The sequence below is a fragment of the Trachurus japonicus genome, chromosome 20, assembly GCF_045865225.1.
Source record: "Trachurus japonicus isolate A0001 chromosome 20, Traja_1.0".
In the NCBI taxonomy this organism is placed as follows: Eukaryota; Metazoa; Chordata; class Actinopteri; order Carangiformes; family Carangidae; genus Trachurus; species Trachurus japonicus.
This window is the reverse complement of record NC_140926.1, coordinates 19,763,159-19,776,323: the sequence shown is the minus strand read 5'-3', so window position 1 is coordinate 19,776,323 and position 13,165 is coordinate 19,763,159. Positions and strand designations below refer to the sequence as shown.

The 13,165-nt window shown below is 44.8% G+C and overlaps 1 pseudogene across 1 annotated transcript; it reads right to left on the bottom strand.

Moving 5' to 3' along the window:
* Nucleotides 1-1,916: 1,916 nt before the first annotated feature.
* LOC146966814 (serine/threonine-protein kinase H1-like) lies at nt 1,917-12,030 on the bottom strand (annotated as a pseudogene). The gene is made up of 3 exons (XR_015034556.1): nt 11,771-12,030; nt 9,574-10,276; nt 1,917-2,233 (listed from the first exon to the last, which is right to left on the bottom strand). The product of XR_015034556.1 is annotated as a serine/threonine-protein kinase H1-like (transcript).
* Nucleotides 12,031-13,165: the final 1,135 nt, after the last annotated feature.

Genomic DNA, 13,165 nt, shown 5'->3' with positions numbered 1-13,165 from the left:
ATCCCCTCAGTAGCGGAACCGGAACTCTCTTTATTAAAGTTTATGTCACAATGCACAAATAAAGTACACAATGCAAACACGGATTATAGCAAAAATGCAAAGTCACATGAAGTCCTGTGGCAGTTGTAAACAAGGTCTATGTCTGGACCTCCTGTGGTCCAGTCCTGTTTTTAGAACTGCGATGTCAGCTGACAAAATCCTCAAACGCATAAAAGAATGAAGAAGGCCGAGCTGTGATTTTGGCTATATTTACTTGTGAAATGACCACTCGCACAGAAGAGACAGACTTTTTTTAAAGTTATTTTGGAAAGCTGGAGAGGTAGAATGACGCACAGACAGAGGGCCACATGCCAGATTCGAAGCCCCCAAATGGCGCACACACTCTACCAGGTGAGACACCAGGTTGACTGACTGTCTCTCACACAGCTCACAGTCTGGCATCCGCAGTGGGTTTCCCTTTATTTACCACCAACACCAGTAGGTAACTGACTTTAATGTCTGACTCCCTCTGTTTGATGTGTTTGTTTTTGGCTTTCCTGCTACAAATCACTATAACCAATTCTACACAACACATAAATAGGAATAAAAGAATGTAATGTAATGCATTTCATCTCATTCATACCTCTCCTCTCTTATTACGTTCTTGATTGCACAAAACATCAGTGAATTAAAGCTGTTCCTAAAGAGCTGAAGGAAAAAAACAACGACATGAGTTCTTTTTTGCATGATGTGTTACAGTTCTTGTCCTCTCTCTCTCCTCGTGCTTTTGTTCACATCTACCCTAAATCCAGATACCATACAGCACATCCCTGTGTGGATCCAGCTGCAATATGAGTCATCATCTGAAGCCAAAAGCATAAATCATAAATGATTAAAACAAAAAAATGGGAAAAACCCACAACACATCACGAGTGATGTTACTTAACCAGACTGAACTTAGCTGGTAATGATGTTTTGCATCCTACTTGCATTTTATTGCCCCCCCCACCCCCAATAACTTTCCTCCCTTTGTGTTGCACACTAGGCTACAGTTTTAATTCAAAACTTCTCACCGGAGCAAAAAGGGTTATTTTGAAAAAAGCTGTTGTTTACAGCTTACATAATGTTTGGGGGAGAGCAAAGAGCTGTTTATACCCAGAACCTCATTTTAACTTGATGGAGGCCTGTCACCAAATATCTGGATTGTGCAGTCAGTGGTTGCTCAGGACTGTGGGTGCTGCCATGTGGGAGGAGTGACAACAAAAGGAAAGACTGGGACGTATTTGCTTCCTAAGAAACTAAATCTTCCTGCTGTTTGGTGATGGGGGTGCAGACTCTATTTTAAAAGAAAGAGGGGGGAAAAGATGAAAGAAGACGGAGCGGGTTTTTCTTCTACTTTCATATCATCCTTGCTAAGATTAGCTCCCATTCCTCAAATTATGAATTTCTCAGTTTTTGGAATGAACATCTTCACAGGCAGGTAATGTGGTGACTCATAATGATCTAGATGAGACCCTGAACCCATTAGTCTGAGCTGTATGAATAACCAGAGGCTAAAGACCTTGTGGAGGTGGACAGTGCTGTCTGAGTGCGAGCCTGGATCACGAAACTGAAGGATATTCACTAGCAGCTTAACTCGTCCACCAGAAACTAATGGAAGGTGGAACCTCGCCTTGAGGGGTGTCTGGGTTATTAGAGAAGGCTGACTGAAGTCCAGGGAGGAGAGGAAACTTTTTTTTTTTTTTTGTCAAAACACCTGTCCCAGGCTTTTTGGCTCCATGTTTGAAGCTGTGAGGTTTGTGAAGCCACACACTCTGAGCTGGGGCAGCTGGTCCCATCCCATCATTAGACTTCCCACAAATCGGATGCTTCAGCTGGATGGCGCTGATGCTCCTGGAGCCTTCTGGCTGGATGTTGTATGGCTCTCTGAGGCTGAATCAGTCCAGATGCTCTGCCCTGATGCTGCTCCAGTTTTTATTTTTTTTTCCAATGACATTATTATCTTCCCACGGCCCGCGCTGCTGCCGTCACCGGAGCACGCGGTACTGCTCGCGCACCGGGAGGAGCTGCGCGACGCCCTCTGACGCAGGTTCTGGGAAATGGATCGATGGAGGTTCTTGACGGAAGAGCCGGCTGCCATGGTGACCACCCAGGAGTGACGGATGGCTTGGTCGGCGGTCAGGCGGGCGGCCGAATCCGACGCCAGCAGGCGCTGGATGAAGTCCTTTGCCAGGTTGGATACTGAGGGCCAAGGCTGTGTGAGTGGAAGAAGCAGAGCAGAGTGATGCCATCAGTGTGAATGTAAAAACTCTCACCCCAGAAGATGTCAGTTCATTCACACACACACACTGTGAAAACCCACATTCCTTTAAAAGTTCCAGCTAGGTGTACTATCAAAACGAGCCGCCTGCAAAGACTCGAAGCCTCTTCAAAGTGGGATGCAAGATTTCATTCTTACACAGCAATAAAACTATGATCCCTGTGCTCTGCAGGCCTAACAAGCAGAACTAAACACAAAGGAAAGCTAAATGTCACTGGGCAAAGGGAAGGGAAGCAGCAGTCTTGGCTGAATGAATGCGAAGCCTGGGAGGTAGGACAGCCCGGGCTGTATGTGTGGGATTTGGGCGCGTGTTTATTCTTAGCTGGCATTAGCTTCACAATAAAAGCACCACAGATGAGCCTCATTGGGATGTTTTGCTCTTTGTCAATTCAAAATAGCAAAATTATTCCCTAAGTCGTCGTGACCCGAGCTGACATTCAAGGATGCTTTGAAATTTGCCATGCCATCTTTTTGCAGCGAGAGAGAAGATGTCTGAATTCTTATCATAATTCAGTATCGTTAAATTATTCATCGCGGCTTTTGGCTTCTTTGTCACGGAGACAACAGCGCAGAAGGCCGCCTCAGGAAATTAGCGACCTTTGTGCTTCCATCTTATTTTCAAGCGAAGTATTACTGATACTGATGCTGGATCAAACATCAGGTTAAAAGGACGGCCCAGCCCAACAACTGTTATCATCAGTGTCACAACGCAAACATGTTTTCACTCTCTCCGCCGTGATTACCTGGGGATTGTTTGAATGAAGCCAGGTAATGATGCACATAATTCAGAGTCGGCCTCCTTAATCGCTTCTATCTGGCGTTATTGTCTTAAGAAGCACAAAGGTGTTGCGGCGGCCGCTCGACAATTAGCTGAGATACTCCGTATATACTCCACACGCCACGTCTGGCTGCCGGGAACAAAAAGCTAAATACAGTAAAATCTGAGTGTGCAAAATTCTCTCATTCTCCGCTCAACCTCGCGCCGACTACATCTCACTCTTTAGGGAGGTCTCGCTCTCCATTTTAATCCTGAAATGCATTTCGGTCTCTACCCCCCTCTACCCTCCTTTTCTTTTTTCTTTTTTTGTCTCTCGACGAGTAATGACAATTAATCAAGCATGAAATTGACAATCGCGAGACTGTTGCCGGTGAGAGGAATTCAAAAGAAGCAGGGACTCTCTTATTCTCACAGTGCACTGACTGGAGAGGAGTGTGTGGCGCGCGGGCTCGGCGCGGGGAAGGAGTAGAGGGGTGGTGGGTGGTTGTGGTGGTGGGAGGGTGTGCCGAACGAGCCATAAAAAATGCTTCTCACTCAAACTTTCTTCTCATTGTGTTATTTCACACCTGAGAGGCAGGCAGAGTGACACTCGGTTTCCCTGGGAAGGAGAGAGAGTGTTTGATTGAGCTCCCACGACTAACAAGTCTGACTTTCCTCTTCATCCGCCACTGGTGGTGGTGATTCTGCGAGGCTTCTTATTTCCATACACTCTCTGCGACGACAGCAGCCGTGGCTATAGCGTTTTCCTTTTTTGTCCTTCATCTTGAAATGATGGGAACATGTAGCGCACACGGGCTACATAGGAAGGATGGAGGAGCTTTTTCTTTTCCCTGTGAGGCGAGGGTGCAGAAAAACATCTTCTGAGAGGTGGTAAAAGTTCCCTCCCTCCGTGGTTTCAACTTCTAAAGAAGAAGAGACGTAACTGTGTTGTCAACCTGGAATCGAGCCACCAGCAGGAAGTTTATCTTCCTCGCGTCAAAATACACAAAGGCTTTATTGGGTTTGGAAGATGCCGGTGTTATACATCACTGTTGAGCAGAGAGCAAGCCAAAGAGAGGAAAAAGGGAGGGAGGGTGAAGAGAGAGGAGTTAGAGCTCGGAGGGGAGGAGGAGGAGGAGGAGGAGGAGGAGGGAGTGGGAGACAAGTGGTGTGGCATAAGCAGTGGAGAAACCTACAGGGCTTGGCTTATTGAGCAACATCTTGTTAGAGTGAATGAGAAGCTCCGCCGACTCTGTTTGCGGCGCGCTACATCTTTACCTGACAAAGCCCTAATTGCAGCAAATGAGGAAAACGCTAGAAGGTTGGATTAATGCGATCACGAGGATAACGCCACGTCTGAGTAATGAACTGCTCCGCGCCTCGCTGTTCACTCCTGATCTGATTCACCTGGCAGCATGAAAGCTTAAAGTTTAAACATGCCCCATCATAATGAGTCTAAATGAGAGGGGTGGGGGCGGGATGGGGAGGGTGGGGGTTGGATGGGGACTGGCTGTCGCTGATTCAGGTGAAAGTCACAGTAATCACAATATCGATACCCGGATGCGGGAGAGATTGGACTGTCATGTACAATACACTGTGGCCATGTGGAGGCTGCATGGGTTTGTGTTTCACCTGCTGCTCACTAGGGGGCACACTGGACTAACCGTTACCCAGGGTGCTCTGCTCCTGCTCCTACTCCTCCTACTCCTCCTGCTGCTGCTGCTGCTGCTGCTGCTGAAAGATGCAGATGTTTTGGGGTTGGGTCAGGGAAAGAGCGGCTTCACTAACACAGCAGCAGAATGCAGAGGAGGTAAGCAGGCTGCTGTCTGGCCTGAACTAATGCAAGGATTTGTGCTTTACATACAAAAGACTGCCATGACTGGAGCTCTCTCTCTCACACACACACACACACACGCACACTTACACACACACCTATGCTGAAATCCACTTATACACTCACACACATCAGATGAGATGTCCTGATTCCGTGCGAGGGACACGCTCCGTCCTACATGCAGCGAACGGATTGAGTGATAAGGTGCGAAAATTCCCCAAGGCTACACCCGTTCTTCCCCCCTCCCTCCCTCCCTCCCTCCCTTTTTCGCTCCTCACCGACCTCCTCCACCCTGCCATCCATCCCTGACTCCCCACTCAACCCCCCTCCCTTCCCCACCCTTTCCCACCGACTCCCCTTCTTCCCTCCCACTGGTGAGTAAACGCATCAGTGTGAGTCTGCACTACAGGTCTTCAGGCCAAGGACTGTTGCACCTGTGTGTGTGTGTGTGTGTGTGTGTGTGTGTTGCAAGGGTTAGTAGTAGTAGGGGAGGGGCAGAGGAAGCAGGAGCCACAGAGGGACCCAGCTCGTGGGCAGGTGCTGGTGGCTGTTTGCATTCTTGAGTGAGTCTCACCTCCATTTTACTTTGGAAACACCAAGCCCATGCACCCTCATCCACACACACATTTACATACACATGTCCCCATTGAGTTCCAATAAACACAAAAGGTTACTGATACTTTTAGAGGAATGTTGGTAATTGCAGCCCATGTGAATTCATTTGCACAGTGTATGAGAGCAAGAGAAACATCTTTACACGTCCATCTGGAGGAATGATAGCACCTGAAGTTAATCCCCCTTTTTTTCCATCACATTTGCTTATTTCCATTTCTTCCAGTGGTAAAATCCTGCAGTCTGCTGTTAATGACGAATTACATAACTCTTCATAGGTATATAAGGGACATGCAGAGCCTTATTTATGAATAGGAAAAGCAATTTATTAAGTCTGCCAAATGAAAACAAAATCTGAGAATCTGAAAGCTGAGAATAAGTATATAGAATTTGATATTCATATTTCACCATTATCACCTCTGTTTACCTATTAGTCTCATCATGTATAGGTGCTTGTTATGCTGAACTAGAATAAACCACATTTATGACATCAAACTGCTTGCGTTTGTTATGGTGATACTGTGGCTCGGTGGTTGGCACTCCGGGTTCGATTCCACATTTGCCTCCCATTTAACGAAACCAATCCTGCAAATTGGGGCCCAAAAAAACAATAACAACAAAAGAAAACAAAAAAAAAACAGGATGCGGTTGGAGCGTCAGTTACAGATCAATACGGTCTGTACACAGGCTCTGATGAGAGCAATTGTGCAGGCTGTAGTCTGGTTGTGTGACATATTGAACAGGGTGATGGCACCTTGTTAGATATAATAACTTCTCCATTTCAAATCAACGTGGATGTGTGTTTTTCTGTTGGCTGACTGCGTAGTCAAAACCGAAGAGAGTCAGAACCTTACCAGGATCAGCAACACTAGATAATGAAGCTATTGAAAAAATTCAATATGAATATAGATGGCCATTATTAATAATGAATTACTTTCCTATTGTCCATTTCAGTATCCATTTCAGAACCATTTTTGTGGCTCTCTTGGCCCCCGATTACACCCATGTAACTATCATCATCTATATTCTGCTGTATTGTATTGACATCCAGTCAAGCCGCTGGTGACATCTTCAGTAAAAAATACATCCCTCCTCAGTTTCTGCTGCCAAACCTGCTTCTTGAGATTTTTTTTTTTTTACCTTTGCAGTAATAACGATCCGTGGATCTGCTGCTTTAAATCACAGAGGACGCAGTGGCAGCGTTATTACCATTCGGTGTAAAAGGCATTGTGTACGCGCTCCCGTGTCACTCTGTTCCAATTGCTGGACAGCTCATTTCAAATGAAACTCTTCAAGTTGAGTTTAATATGTTGAGGGAATTGCTCGGGCTGTTGAAAGTGTTCTGGTCCCGCAGAGAAGCACCCTCCTGAATGCCATGAAGAACCCTTGTGGTGGCCGAGGATACTTTGTGGATACTTGTGAGCCTTTGTCACACATTACAGCATTATTACCACCACCACAGTGTCTATGTGTGTGTGTGTTTGTGTGTACGTGTATAACAGGCCTGTCAGTCTACTGGAGGGGGTGGATACTTGCACATGACAGAGAATAAGTGTCTTGTCATCGCACAAATGTGATTGATGGCCAATCCATCAAGCCTCTGGACCGCTACTCAGCCATGTATGATGTCTTCATATTGTCATGTGAATTTACAGATTGATGTCTTTACTGTATCTCGCTGGGATGCAAGACTGTGTGTTTATTCCTGAGGATTTTTCTCCACCAGCGTGTGGCCTACATATGGGCTGTGTCGAAAGCCACCGTGAAAAAAAAAAAAAAAACGTGAAATAAGCCCTTGCATAAAGTCTAGAAGGATTTTTGCACTATTGTTGGGTTGGTGGTCAGTGCAGCGGTAAACACAGGGATAATAGTCCAGGGCCTATGTAAGGGAGCCTCTTGTATGCCAGACTAAAATGTCAAACTGCATCCCTGAGAAATGGGCCAGGCTTAAAGCCCAGTGAATAATCCAGCCTTGGGTGTAATCAGCGTGAAAGAACAAGCCCAAACTCGCCACTGAGCTCCACAGAATAGGCTGTTAAAAATATCCACTTCAGACGTGTGACAGGGGGGGAAAAAAACACGCAAGGACCTCTTTCCTCCCATTTCGGAGCATTCTCAAAGAGCCAAGCCAAGCGGAAACTCGACACACCAAAACAAACTTTTTGCATATCCCTTCATGTGCTCTACAATGTTAGAGTAAGGAATAAAAAAAAAAATCAACCTTGTTACCTTGTTGAATTCTATTTATACTCAGCAGGGGGAGAATAATGGAGCTATTCCTGGTAGTTTTAATAATGATTAAGGTGTGAATCACTCCTGTGCAGCGAGGAGACGCAGCAGCCATATGTGAGCGGATGTGATAATTCCTAAGCATGCACTGCACACGGTACACAATTGACTCAGACTGCACTGTGTGAGGTGGGTGGGAGGGATGTCAAAATGGAAATGGCAGACAGGAGTTCCACTTAAAACTGTTTCATTCACTGGGTTAACTGTCAGCCGGGCCAAATAGCTATACAGCCAACTTTTCAGGCTAAGCCGCGTGTGTTCCCTAGCTTCTGGTTAGCATCCAGCACGTAAGACAGAAAGTTTCCACTCAGGCTCCATGACAGACGGCACAGCGGTGGGAGTTGTGACGAGCGGAGACTGTCAAAGAAGCAGAGGTCAAGTCTGCATTATGCACCAGCATCTGTGGGCATTAAGAGAATGACAACTTCCACCTTTCTATCGGAGAACATAACGCACGTCTGCTGCAGGAGCTGGAGTTCAGGGTTTTACACACAGACATATTTTGACTTTTTGTGATCGTCAACTCAATAAACACAAGGACGACCATGAATGCCTGTGACAGATCCCAGACCAGATGAAGAAAATTATAAAAAAGAGAAAAATTAGAAAAATGAATGTAGGTAAAAACTGGCCTTTATAAATCTAAAGATCCCATAGTTTACATTTTTGTTTAGTGTGGATTCAAGCACTAACCACTGAGAAAAACATTAGTATGAAACATATCCTAAGGGAAAAACTGATATAATTTCAAATTAAAATGTAAGTGAAATTTTCTTGAATCCTATAATATAGAATGATATAGTATTACAGTATGTTTTATGACATGTGGATCCATAAGAAGTGTAGTCTACTTCTCTCTAATAACTAAAGGCTTCTGAGCCAATCAGATGAGAGAATCTCAAAGTGATTCAGTAAAACTATAGTAAATTTCTAGTAAACACTTGGTGAAACCAAATTCTGTTCGGCATCACATAATTACAGAAGTCCTGACAGCTCATAAATCAAATAAGACATGGAAATCTACCTTTACATGATGTGGGACCTTTAAAGTTTTCCAAGTTAGCAAACCTGCACCTGAAAATTCCATGGTTCCCTGGCTCCGTCCATTGTCCTCAGATCACTACACTGGCTTCTCAAGTTTCTCAAGAGGATCAACTTTGAAATTCTATTACTTGTCCACAAACCACTCAATGGTGTAGCCCCAAGATACTTCAGACCTCCTGACCCACTACAAATCCTTCAGACCTCTCAGGTCGGCTGGCTCAGCCTTACTGGTGGTGCCTACATTTAAAACCCAACACTGTGAAACCTCCTTTACAGTCTATGCTGCTACTACTTTAAAGCCCAAGCTCAAAACATAACTGTTCAGCATCGCTTTTAATTAACACTTACTCTGTTTGCTGCTTCTATTGGTTTCTAATTGTAAATGTATTGTTCTCATTCTCATTGTAAAGCACTTTGTCTTGTCTTTGTGTATGAAGGGTGCTTTATAAATACATTTGCCCTGCATTGCCATTGAGTTGTTTCACTGGCTGAATGTGTACATGCCCATACATCACCATGATCTCTACACACTTAGTTAGTGTCAGCCTTGGTACATACTGTAGAATGTATAGAGTCCACTAATGCTGGCACTCCATATTAATCCTGAGGTGCTGAATCGGTGCATATAATGTGTAAGCGATTCTAATAACATGGTCTAGAGCTTCCCTTTGCTACCAATAAATATTCACTATATACACAGTTAAACTCCAATATGCATGCAAAGCCCAGTAAACTTACGTCTCCATGGAAGTTGTACTTTCCTCTCACTATGGATCTGTAGAGCCGTGTGCGACTGTCGTCCTCAAAAGGCATAGATCCGCTCAGCACGATGTAAGTGATCACCCCCAGGGCCCACATGTCCACCGCACAGGTGTAGGGTTTCCTCAGCAACACCTCAGGTGCCATGTACTCGGGTGTTCCACAGGTGGTCCTCAGTGTCCAAGAGGTTCCATCTCCCCTGCTGTCCTTGTCCGTGTCTGAGACTCCTGTACCAGCAAAAGTGGCCAATCCAAAATCAGTCACCAGCAGCCTGGAGTCTGCTCCGGGGTGGTAGTACAGCAGGTTCTCAGGCTTTAAATCCCTGTGGGCGATGCCTAGATTGTGCAGGTATCCCACTCCGGCCAGTGCCATCCGTAAGGCCTGGGTGGCGTCCCGCTCTGTGAAGTGGCCCCTGCTGACGACACGGTCCAACAGCTCCCCACCTGTCGCCAGTTCCAGCACCATGTAAACCCGCTGCGGAAACTGAAACACCTCGATCAGCTGAATCACATTAGCATGGCTCACCCGCCTCAGCACCGCCAGCTCTGACGCACACACCTCACGGCCCTCTGGGGCCTCTACCTCCATCATTTTTATGGCGAAGGGCTGGCGAGTCGCCCTGTGCTCCACGCGCACGACGCGGCTGAAGCTGCCACGACCGATCAGAGCCTTGATGTCGTATCTGACAGGGCAGAAGGGGAAAGATGACTCATTATGGCATAACTATCCCATGATACACTGTTGTAAAGCACTCTTGTCTCTGTCTGCAGCCCCAGCCACGATGTATTGGAGGTTATCTGTATGCTGTTTGGGCTCCTGCAGCAGAGTCGGCCAGGCAAATCCATATACACAATGATTCTGATGTACACATGAATATTGCAACACCTCACATGAGCTGTGACTAATCAGATGTGGAGGGAGACGTGATCCTCGGTGTAATTGTGAGTTTTCACCTGACAAGGCCCTTCAAAAGAATGTCTGCTCTTAGTGCTAATAAAGTGCACTGCATAAAGGTGGTTGGTGGTTGGCTGACATGAATGAGAAAGCTGCTGACATTAAGAAGGCTCCCATGAGTAAGGCTCTTAATAAGTCATATCACCTCGCATTGTGTTGCAAATGATCTATTTTCGAATGGCTGTTAAAAAGCAGCTGCTCACAGAAGCTGAAATAACATCAGGTGTTAACAGTTCATCATTTCTTTCTTTCTCTGTTCTTTCTTTCTTTTTTCTTTACATAAACTTGACAAAAGCAGGTCTCTCCACCAACATCAAGTAGAATCAAACTAGAATGTTTTTGCAGATTTTTTTAAAAATCACAATGATGTGGTACCAGAAAAAAGTCAAATATTTACATGACATTGGTCCCATATTGTATAAAGAAATTATTAATATTCACTCAGCTCACAGAGAAATACTCACAGCCTGTATTCAAAACCTGATCCTTAAAACCAGCCATTAGGACTTCTGTAACTTTGTAATGTCACAACAAAGAAGTCACCACTTGTTGTATCTGAATTTTGCCATATTCTTATCCAATCAGAAAAGCCTTGGACACAATATGGGGCTTTCAACTGCAGAAAAAAAACGTATATATTATGAATTTATATTTTCAAGTATTGTAGAACTTCCCAGCAGCTATTACTGTTGCTATATTATTACGTGATACATGTTACGTTTTTTTCATAATCTCCAGACTGTGTGTGAAGAGCATGTGTGGTTTGCCGCAGGACGCAGTTGCCTAGTCTCTTTTTTCTTTCTCATTTGAGTTATCGTCAGGACCAGTACGCCTTGTCGGTGAGTAATAATTGTTAGAACTGTGAACAAGAAATAATGCTAAATGAATATATGTATAATATTATTAGTTAATTCTGGATTTTGTGATTGTGTTAACATTACAGTCAAAAACCTAGTCAAAACACCACGAGTTGTGTAGCTGTAGCAGGCAGGCTAACTAACTTAGGTGAATGCTATTGTGTGTGTGTGTGTGTTCACACAATAAAATAAAAATAGACTTGAGATGTTTCCACCGTACTTCCCTGACAACCCTTCCAGAGAAGAGTTTACTATAGCAGGCTAGATAGCTTTGTAAAATTCTGGACAAGTATTGTCATTTGAAACAATCCATACTGTTTTCAACTTAAACCTTGTGTATATAAATCTTAACAATAAACTTTTACCTTGCTGTCACTCTTGGATCAAACTTGTCTTTATACTTGGCCACTCTGTCCCGTCCATCACTGAGTATCGGCTGCTGGCTCTTTGGTGGCGGCTGTCCATTCTTGACACTGGTGGAAAACCACGGGCCCCTTCGCTTCTCCTGGGGTTTCTTTGGCTCATCATCATCATGTGCTTTGCTGAAGGCCACAAGTGATTGCACCACGCTTACGTAGCTCCTCTTGGATGCCTCGGGCAGCACCTTGCCGCTCCCACAGCCCATCACTTACTGTAGATCAAACCAACCATCACCACAAGTTAAAAAAAACAGAAAAAAGAAAAAGATCCCAGCTTCTGTCTGTAACCTGAATGTGGCTTGAACCGGAGAACAAGCCAACATGGCAGCAGAGAAGCATGAATGTCAGGTGCTGGTTTAACCGTGTAGCCCCCGCCCACCAGCAGGTTGGATGCTGGCAGGTGTGTGGACCCACACTCTCACCCACTTGTGACAAAAGCGTCAAGTAAACAGAAGTTGTTTTGAAGCTATTGTCACACCTTGTGGAGTGGATTACCACAGTGACGGCAGACAACAGAAGTATCCTAGTGGAAGAAGGACCCCCAACAAAGCCTCCAGTCACACACCAGTTACATTGTAGCATCATTTATAGTCACATTTAATGTGCATTAACTATTTTAAAGTGCACAGTGATATATTTTTTTGGCACCAAAATGCCTATAAATATCATCTGTGAGGACGATGTGTTCATGGCTACAGTTTCCTGTCATTTCTGCCATCCAAAGGAAACAGCAGGAGGAAAACAAATCAAACTTCATACTAAATAATTTGATTCCTCTCTGGCCCATGACTCGCCACTCTAGCAAATCTGTTGGAAATCAGTTGAACATTTTTCCTGTTATCAAACTGACAAACAAACAAACATCCAATTGTGGACACGACGGTACTTACAGTCTATTTAACTTATTCATATGTTCAACTCCAACTCCACCGTGATGATTTGACAGCTACAGTTTGTGGTTAGTTTGATTGAAGTGGTGCCTCTGCAATTTACGGTTTCATGCAGCACTTTCATAAAATAATCTTCCACACAAGACACAGAGGCTGCGATATCCTGACTATCTGCTCCTATAGTGTATGGGTCAAACTCCCAAAAAACTGTATCCTTCTTGTAAAGTTCTCTCAAGAGCCACTGTCTAAGGCTGAGTGATGATGTGTAAACAGCGTTTCTTAAGTCTCACTGTTTTGCAGGTGAATCTTTAACACTTGAATGCAGAACTTTTACCTGAGAAAAATGCCTTTCAGACTGTGTGGGGTGAAAATAATCTGAGCCCACTCTCCACATGACAGCAGACCATGAAACACTAAAATAAGTGAAGTTGTGCTGATGTACTCCTTCAAG